The sequence below is a fragment of the Lutjanus erythropterus genome, chromosome 10 (assembly GCF_056507025.1).
Source record: "Lutjanus erythropterus isolate fLutEry1 chromosome 10, fLutEry1.hap2, whole genome shotgun sequence".
Taxonomy (NCBI): Eukaryota; Metazoa; Chordata; class Actinopteri; order Lutjaniformes; family Lutjanidae; genus Lutjanus; species Lutjanus erythropterus.
This window is the reverse complement of record NC_139326.1, coordinates 20,830,081-20,839,808: the sequence shown is the minus strand read 5'-3', so window position 1 is coordinate 20,839,808 and position 9,728 is coordinate 20,830,081.

The window sequence follows — 9,728 nt, the reverse complement described above, 5'->3', positions numbered from 1 at the left end:
TGGCCATGTTACTCTGACCTGCTTCCAGACAGTGATTTATCAGGAGGCACGTAATGCCTCCGACACCACCCCCTGAGCTTTAAAAAGAAGAATTACAGGACATAAAGGAGAGAGATGGACAGAGCGATGGAGGAAGAAGGAGGAGAGAGAAGGAGGGAGTAAAAAGATGAAGAAGAAGGGAGGAGGAGTAATGGGGGAATAGATAAGAGTGGAGGAAGGGAGGAGGTTGTGGACAGACAGGTTGATTTATTAGACCTTCTAGTTAACCGAGCCCTCTACACAGGCACATACTGTACACACACACACACACACACACATGCACACACCTGCAGCATCCAGCGAGAGTGATGAGTGGGGAGAGGTTGGTAATGCTGCTCAATGATGCGTATAGCGTTTAGTTCAGTCTGAGTGCGCTCGTCTCTCCAGCCATGCAGGCTCACAATATGCCCCGGCAGGTGGACAAAGAGAGAGACGGAGGGAGAAAGAGAAGAGAAAGAGGGAGGGAAAGAGGAAAAGAAAGCGCCAAGGCCACAAATTGGGTCAATATGCCTGGTTCATAAACAGAGCAGAACCCTCAGAGCAGCTTTCACACTGAGGGGCAAAATTAGCACCCACATCCGGGCTGTAAGGACTTCAGGGTGCACGCAAACATGCACACATACATATGCAAACAGACACAAGAATGTGCAATAACTTGATTTATTAGGTTATATACACCAGCGCATATAAATGCAGAAACACACATCTACCAATAGGAACAATAATAGTCCTGACATGATAAAACACCATCAAGAAGGGGATATGAAACACAGCGCGCTCCCTGCAATAAGATTACAGGCTATCAGCCCTCAGTAGATTTGCCAGCGGGAGTCCCCAGTATAATAAAATCAGATTAAAGGACAATCATATTTATTTCTAGTATATACAATATATCAAGGTTGCTCAGTAGCTCTTATTGTGATAGGCTGTGAAAAGGCGAGCCTCTGTGTACTCTCCTTCTTCTAAGTTGACGTTAGGCTGTGTTTAATGAGCTTCAGGTGTCAAGGAGTCGGGGATGTAACAGGATATGTTGGCGAGGCTTATTGATTTATTGTTTTTCAAAGAAGTTTTTGTACTTTTGTTATTGCCTGGCTGTCACCAGTAATGTCATTTCAGAATGATTTCAGGTGAATAAAAGTTGAGGGACGCGTGGTGTGTAAATGTGAGCGCGTGATTGCTCTGCAGCTGGATAAAATATTAGAAAAATAAGATGACTTGGAGAGGTTAATATGACTTCTGACACATAAACAGATCCACTGCTCCAGGAATAGGGAAAGGTATGTGAACATCTGCAAAGGTTTTAATTTATATGGATTTAGAATAAAGGCAAAGGTGTGGAAAATGAGGAAGTCTTAATTGCGAAGTTTAACCTCTCTTATTGCCACCATAAAATTATGCTTCTGCTGCTACTGCCAACACGAATACACACTGTACACAAGAATGGAGGATAACAAATCATAAAGTTGTACAAAACATTGTCATTTACAGAATTTGTAAATGTTACTGAGTGTTTTTTTGGCTCCTATACTCTTCAGTAGGTGGTCAAACAGTGCAGATGTCCTTCCTCCTTAATGGAAACCTCTGAAGGTTACCAAACCAAAGTAAGCTACAATGGCAGAAGACATACCAAACCTAAGGGATTATTCACTTAAAAGTCAACTGTCAACACCCTGCAAAACCAAAGGTTTGTAATATAAAAGCTTATAACTGATCTGTAAACCATTTGTAAGAAAGTATTGCCATTAATTAAGTAAAATAAATAATGACAACTTATTGCAACTCTGTCTCCTAATAATTATGCAAATAGTTTTCATAATTACGCTGTGGTGACAACAACAACCAAAATAAGATTGAAGTACTCCAAAAAATAGTTTATAAACTCAAATGTGGGAGGTTACCAGAGCTTAAATATTCTGAGTTATTATTACATGTCCTTATTGATTAGTTTAAATTAAAATAATTGATTAAGCCAACTAAGTTGTTTTCAGTACATGTAACTCATTCACCTTCTCATTGCAATAAGTTAAAAATAAGTTTCTATTTTAAGAATAAAAATCAATTATTTCATATTTAGCAAACTCAATACTGTATACATGAGTTTTTCTGTTTTTTATGTATTGAAATATTTTATTTCAAATCCAAAAAACAGAAACATCTATTGGCATTCAACATTTTTAAGTTAGCAGAACCTCTAAACAAAAGTTTTCACCACTTACTAATTAATTTGAGCATCTGGTTTTACAGTGCAATATGTTCAGCGTTTCTTTGAAACAATACATAATGCACTGGATTTTCAAGGAATTTGCTGGGTTGAGTAGATAATGCATTGCCAAGGTCATTTTCAGCCACAGAAGCCAGAAAACCCTGAATTGGTAAAACCAAAACAGAGCTCAGGAAGAATAAATCCTGGACTAAAAATCGTTGTATGGGCAGACGCATGATTCCAATTTAATGCTAATGTTGCTCTGTACCTGCTTGATGTGTAAAAAGGCAACGGTTCACTACATGTACCTAAATGAGATAATATGTCAGTGTTGTGCTTACAGCTTGTTTTTGCTGCCCCAAGTGGTAAAAAAAAAACAAAATCAGTTAATGCAACTTAAAAGTTTACAGAAAACAGAAAGTTGTGTGTGTAATATTTACTTTGTAAATTCAGAAAGCCCTGTACTTAAATAGGATATTTAATTGTTTTAACTTTAAATGCCAGAGTCATTGCTCATGTGGCAAAGAGACTAAACACAAAAGCCACTGAGCTACACATAATCACACCATATTTCTGTATTGTGAATCAAATTATTCAGGCAGACCTTTAATAAGGAATTTAAAGTCTGAATTACACTAAATAAAAGAATTAATGTCTAAAATATAGTATGTGTGTAAACATTTGCTTTTATCATGTTTTATATACAGTACATCTACAATAAAGCATCTCTCATCAGCCAGTAGAAGACAGTACATGTATGTATTTTATGAATTGTATATAGTGTGTATTAATTTTCCTTTTATGTCGCTCATTTAATTACCTTTTATCTGACAGTGTAACTGTACTGTCATGTACCTGTGCAAATGCCAATTACTCTCTTGAATCTTGAATGTATACTGTGTGCAGCGTTAGTTCATCACTCTCATTCTGCACTGCAGGGTTTGAGGTCACTTTGCATCAGAGCATACGTTTGGTACCTGTCTCTTGACCGAGAAGCTCCCTCCATACTTTTCCCTCCGCTGAGTAGAGGCTCCGTGCTCTCTGCCCCCAGCCAGCTTTGTGCTTATGCAACCAGCTGTTTGTGTGCTTTGCTCGACCTGTCCAGGGAAAGCAACTGTCTAAACAGCCCTCGTATCATTGGATCATAGAGGTTGTTATCAGAGCCTGATAATACAAAGAAATTGAAATAAATAGATTTGACTGATTCCACCAGAGTCAGGGCTGCTTCTTGTGCAATGTTTAATATTGTTTAAAGAAGTCATGTCTGCAGTGACCGCAGTTTCCTCAAATGTCTTTGTCAGATTCTACTGTTTGTATAAAAGACCTCAGCTTGACTAATACTGTGCTATCTGTACAATGTCATAGGTTTGAAAGCATTATTTTATTTTTAAGCTGAGTGCACAGACTATCAAAAAATGTATTGTGGTTTGTAACATTGTTAAGTGGCAAATCAGAGGCACTGAACAAATTTAAGACAAATCTTTCGATGTTAACAGACAAATTAAGTAATTAGAGCTACATTATTTTATTTTTATTTTTGAACACTCTGGGACAGCAGAACTATCTCAAACTAAGTATGAACTTGGTGTTAAAATTGTGAAATGTACCTTCATGACATACTGTGTCGGTTGTGCACTGCACATGCTACGGACAGGTGCATTTTTCTGAGTTCCTGTTTCTTTTGCCTCACACATCAAGTGTGACATTTAAGTAATGTGCTGCCTCTGTTTTGTCCTTGTATAATAAAATAATAGCCATACAACTAGGCTTGGTAAAGTTGAGCTGTATGTTAATATAGCCAAGCATTGTATCAACCCCGCTAACAGTGTGGCTGTGAGTTTTTGACTATCATCTCCTGATATGTTTTGCAAGCTACGTCAACCAAGAAACACAGACCCAAACAATTTCATTTTTTTTACACATGCATCAGACATGGACAAACATAAGCATTCATTAGCATTAGCATTCATTTGGACTTGTGTTTCTGGCCACATGGCCTTTTAGCTGCTTAAGCATTCCACTCTGTTCACAAGCTAGTCACTACTTTTACTTAACCTTCAGGCTTATTTACATTGCAAACATGCATGTTATTTTCTTGATTAACTCCAGGGGAAGAGTTGCCTTAAATGTAACGTGTTACGATTGCACATTTTTTCTTGCGAAGTGGTGTCATGATATCATCACATCACAGTGACTTCAGCAGTGTAGAACCAAACATGACTGTGAAATATAAACAGTATCGGTTCGCTCAGCAGGAAACTTGCTGGAGAATTAGTTTAAAACAAGTTTATCCACATGGTTGTCTGCAAGTATCCACTGCTCTGGCAATAGAAAAAGGTATGTAGTAGTTTTCACATTCCTTATTGACTCATGTTGAGCCGATTGTTTTTGAATGCAATCTAGGTTTGGTCAGTAAAGATGTGCACAACCAGCAGCATGTTTACATTTTTATTCCAAGGGTCAGTGAGCAATTACACAGGGCCTTCCCATTAAACATATTCAAAATCAAATTTAGGCTGTATATTATCTTTACAAAATCAATCAATCAAATTTGCAAATTATGTAGGTGTAATCAATGTACTTACCAAGAGGTGTGCCAACTGGTACATCCAGGAAGTTTTAATAATAGCATTATGATGTCAACCATAGCTGATCCTTGGTATGAAATGAATTAACAGTTGCTTGACTGAAATATTGTTGATTTTCCATGAAAATTATTTGTTTAACACTGTTCTTTAGCCGTGTTACAACCATTGCTCACTGTTATAATTAAGACACATGTACTTCAGCTGTAAAATCAGTCTATTCGGTTTATGTCCTCACAAATTCTTTTCTCGATTGAAAAATCTTTATTTTTTATGATAGCGGACACATGTATGCGGTTGGTGTGAAAATATTACATATGTAGAGAAAATAATCTCTGAAAGAAAGAGTGAAAAGTGACGAATTTTCAAATTGCGGTGACCCTCTCCTGCTGAATTTTACAAACATTTCGAAAAGGTATTGTTATAATCTCAAAATACATGAGCTCTATCCCAACTTGCATTGGTCCACCTTTTTAAGCTCAGAAATTGCAACTGTGCCTAATCATTCTCAAATAACAGTCTAAAATGTGGAAGTGGGAGGCTCAGACTTTTCAGTGGTCCACTCGCCCACACGACTACATGTCCCTTTCCTCTGCCGCCTAAATGCCACACAATTATGAGTGGCTCCAGGTTTGGCAGGCCAAGATGGTTGGGGGTTGTTGAGATTGTGAGATTGCATGCGTGAGTGCATAAGCGTGTGTGTGTGTTTGTGCATGTGTACATTGTGTGAACAGAGAAGTCATCTTATTTACCCACCTTGGTGTTAGGGGTGGCCATCGCCCGCCCAGCTAAATGCCATGCAAATGCTGCCGCTGCCGTCAAGCTGCCAATCACGCCGGTGTTGGCATTCACGGCATGCCGCCGGAGCATTTACAGCGTCTGTGATCTTTACTAAATGAGAAATAACCCTAGCCTGTCCAAGCTGGCCGCGACGTTTAAACAACGCTATCCCCAAATTCCCATTGGAAAAATGCTGTGAAGTGAAGACATCGTATTGTGTCAGAGGAATGATAAAGAAAACAAAGGGGGTGGTGGAGGGGAGGTGGTGGGATGTGTGGGTGGTAAGGGAGGTGTCTCACTCCCATAGTACAGCCTCATTATGATGATGTGATTTGCTGGAATGGCAGCAGCGGCTCTTGTCACTAATACCAGCTCCCCTGAGCCACGAAACAGCGCTTTATTAAACTTTATGAAAGGCTTAGCTGTCCAATTTATGAGCCTGCCTGCTGAGGACATGAGCGTGCAGAGACAGAGGAAACACTGCAGCACTACATCAGATGAGATTACACAGAACAAAAAGTTTTACCCCTGACAGCACTTTTTCTCTCGCTTTATTCAGAAATGCAAACACCAGACATTGTGTTAGATTGTTCTTACAAGAAGTGAAGGAATTGGATCAGCTCGCTAACTAAAAGACGTTTCTGTGATCACACATGAAACACTTAAAATTCAAGCTTGAGTTAAAGCATTTACATGTCCTTTTAACAAAATGACATTAATGTGTTAGTGTAACCACAAAGGATCATAATGATTAGAATTGGAACAATCTTGTAAAATTTGATCAGTCTGTTATATAAAGATCTGAAATATAGCAGAGATTATTTTTGTGAGTACACTTTGCATGTTGACTGATATTCAGTTATATGTATTTAGTATATAGGCCTCAGTTTTCTTTTATGAAATTCTGATTAATTGCCTGATTGATTGTTAATGTTGTCAGTGACAGATTTAGGAAAATGCTGACAGTTTGTTGTAAAACTACAGAAAAAACACTTAAGAGAAAGTAAATCTGAGGCCATGTTGGGTTTTGTGGTGTGTTTGGCAAGACAATTTAATTTATGTAGCACCATTCATACACAAGGCAATTCAAGGTGTGGATGTAACCATGCAGTGCTTTGAAAGTTATCAGTTAAAAACAATGTTAAAACTTAGCATATGACCAGTCTTCCTTGCTTTTGTTAAAAGTCTCAGTAAAGCATGAAGACATGAGTGACATTTGTGGGTTAGGCATGAAAACAAGAAACTATGGTGGCAAAAATGCGACCAAATGTGACTATTAACTTAACTCCAAACCTGAATCTTCTGTAGTTTTGATGGAATTAATGAAAACAGGTCTGAACAATCAATTGTATGTTAAAATTTACATTTAGGGCACTTTGATCCTATTATCAAACTTAAATTATTGATATTATTAAAGTTATTTCAAGATTAGAAATTGATTTTGTAAATATGGACAATACCCAAAGACCAATTTGGCTGTTCACATATAAAACTGTTAAATTAGCCTGTTCTTTGGAAAATACCCGAGTCAACATAGTATGATTCCTCCCTAATAAAAAATAAAGATGGTGATGATTGTTAATCATGATAAGAGGAGGCTGATACCTTTTTTTTTGTCTGTGCTCTGATGAATGGTGTGTCTGGGTTTGCAGAATCGTCTGATATGAATGTTAGGTTTGGCAAGTGGATTGATAGTTTACCATACAAGTGATGATGAATTTGAGTACCTGTTCTGATACTCTGCACTACGGCTGACAGATTACTCATGACAGTCATGATTATACACAGAAATAATGCCCACAGAGCTGTGTGCACCTTGCTCAATCCACTCCTGGTGGCAAAAAAGGCCTCATTAACTCCTGTGTCTTTGCTGACATTCTGTTATCACAAGCTGACAGACACACACAGATAAACACATGCATTAAATATTCACTAAAGTGTTTTTTTTGGCAGGAAGACAGCCAGGCAAACGTACACGTGCACACACTCACACACACACACGCACACGAACACAGATCCCCAGGCAGCAATTAGTCCTGCCCCAGAAGAGTTCCCTCCCTTAGCTGTAGGTGCAAATTAAATTTGTCTTAATGCACCGACTCAGGTCTCTCATCATAACTTGAACATGTCAGGGTCACGCAGAGGCAAAGACAGGTGCGCTCACTCACAGCAGGATTTTTTTATTTCCCGCTGTAGAAGAGAGGAGAAGAGAGCTTCAGAGTTTTAATTCGGTTTCTGTGTGTTGAGTGCTGACAAACAGTGTCAGATTAATCTTTCTTGGAAGTTTAAAAATAAATCTAAAGCAACAATTTGATGTCTGTTCACAGTTAGATGTGCATCAATAATTATATACCATTATATATGTTTTTTGTTTGTTTGTTTGTTTGGTTTTTAATCTTAAACAAAGTGTGTATTTACTGCCATATATAGTTCAGCTGAACTGATGAGAATGGGTGAAAGTCAGGACAGGGAGTTTGGGGTGGGCGTGTCAGAAGGATTTAATAGAATAATTCAGAGCATCATATAATATTATGAAGATCAGCTGGAGATTTGATCAATCAGCTGCAGAGGAGATTAAATCATTCATAGAAATAAATGACAAAATAATAGTTTTGTGTATACCTCTCACTTCCCCCCAGATGGGCCGAATAATTCACCAGATTTGTCGCTAGTCACTTCATTCATGTATTAAATATTCTGGCAGTAAAAAGAGACCAGTGGCTATAGGTTGTCAGTGGCTCAAAGCATTGTGAGACGTATGGGGGTGTCGCAGTCTTTCAAAACTCAGACAGGACATGTGCTTTGTTAATATAATCCTAAATCTCACTTATTTTACTTATATTTAGACTTTTCATTAAAATTATTGCTTGGGACAATTAAGCAGTCCCTGGATATTGGTAGGGACATGTCCCTGCTGTCCCTACACGTATTCATTCCAGCTCATCACATATTGACATTTAGGTATCTATTAGCAGCTGTATCTGACACGGCCAGAAAATCTTTTTTACGAATGATTAATGCTTTGAAACAGTCGCAGTTTGATTAAGTTTAAGTACTTAAACTGGAAACTCCATTTGAAAGCCAAGTGTGTCGCTTTCAGCTGCTAACGGTTACTGTTTACATCTATATGAGTCAGACTGCTCCTATCCAATTCTATTCTATTGATTGGCTCAAACAGGCTGAATCTGTTGGTTAAATTGTAAAATGTGAACGCTCTGCTGAGTTTAATTTCAATCATGAGAGACTTGATGAGTTATTAAGAAATTTATTTATTTTACATTATTGTGTTACGTCATTGTTCAAAATGGAAAAAGTTAAAAAGATATGTTAGGAATCTTTTACAATTAGACCCAATCCATTGAAGTTAAGGATCCTGGAGTTAAAGGATTTAAAGAAACCGAGATTATTTGACTATGTAAACCAGAACTAGTCAGATTTGCATTTGCATGACAAAACCCAGGAGAGGAAATGTTTCTCTGTAACAGCAAGGAAAATGTGGTGTTTTTAGAATAATGAGGATGAAATAACTGCAAAACATAAATGGATTACCTGATTTCTTGCACCTCTATAACCCTGATTAATTAAGGTTTGCAGACATAGTCAGTGACTCAGCAAAACCATGAAAAAATAAATGTGCAGTGATTCCACACCACAACTTTACCACATGAATAAGTTAAGCACACTTGTACCACAGCAGCGCTGAATGAATGAGTGTCAGTGGTGGCAAAATGACAACATAACACTCAAATCAATGGCACTCTGCTGCTAATGAATGACAAGGCTAATTGCGGGAACGGCTTGTTGCTCTTTGGTTTAGATAAATACTCCGACAACTGAAGTGCTTTAATTATCCCCAGTGTGTTTGTGCCTGAGCGCCGTCGCCGCTGCTTCACTTGAGATGCCTGCCGAATGAGACAAGCTAATTAAGAGTGATTTCCCTGCTCCCCACTCATTAATAACACAACAGCAATTAAGAGGAGCTAGCGGAACATGGTGCATTTGGTGCTAACAAGATTAGCCTCATGGAGCAATGAGTTTACGAGAGACAGACACACACATGCCGAGAACAGGAAAGGTAAAGATTCAATTGAGAGAGAAGGATATTAGAAGGTGTTGGAAGG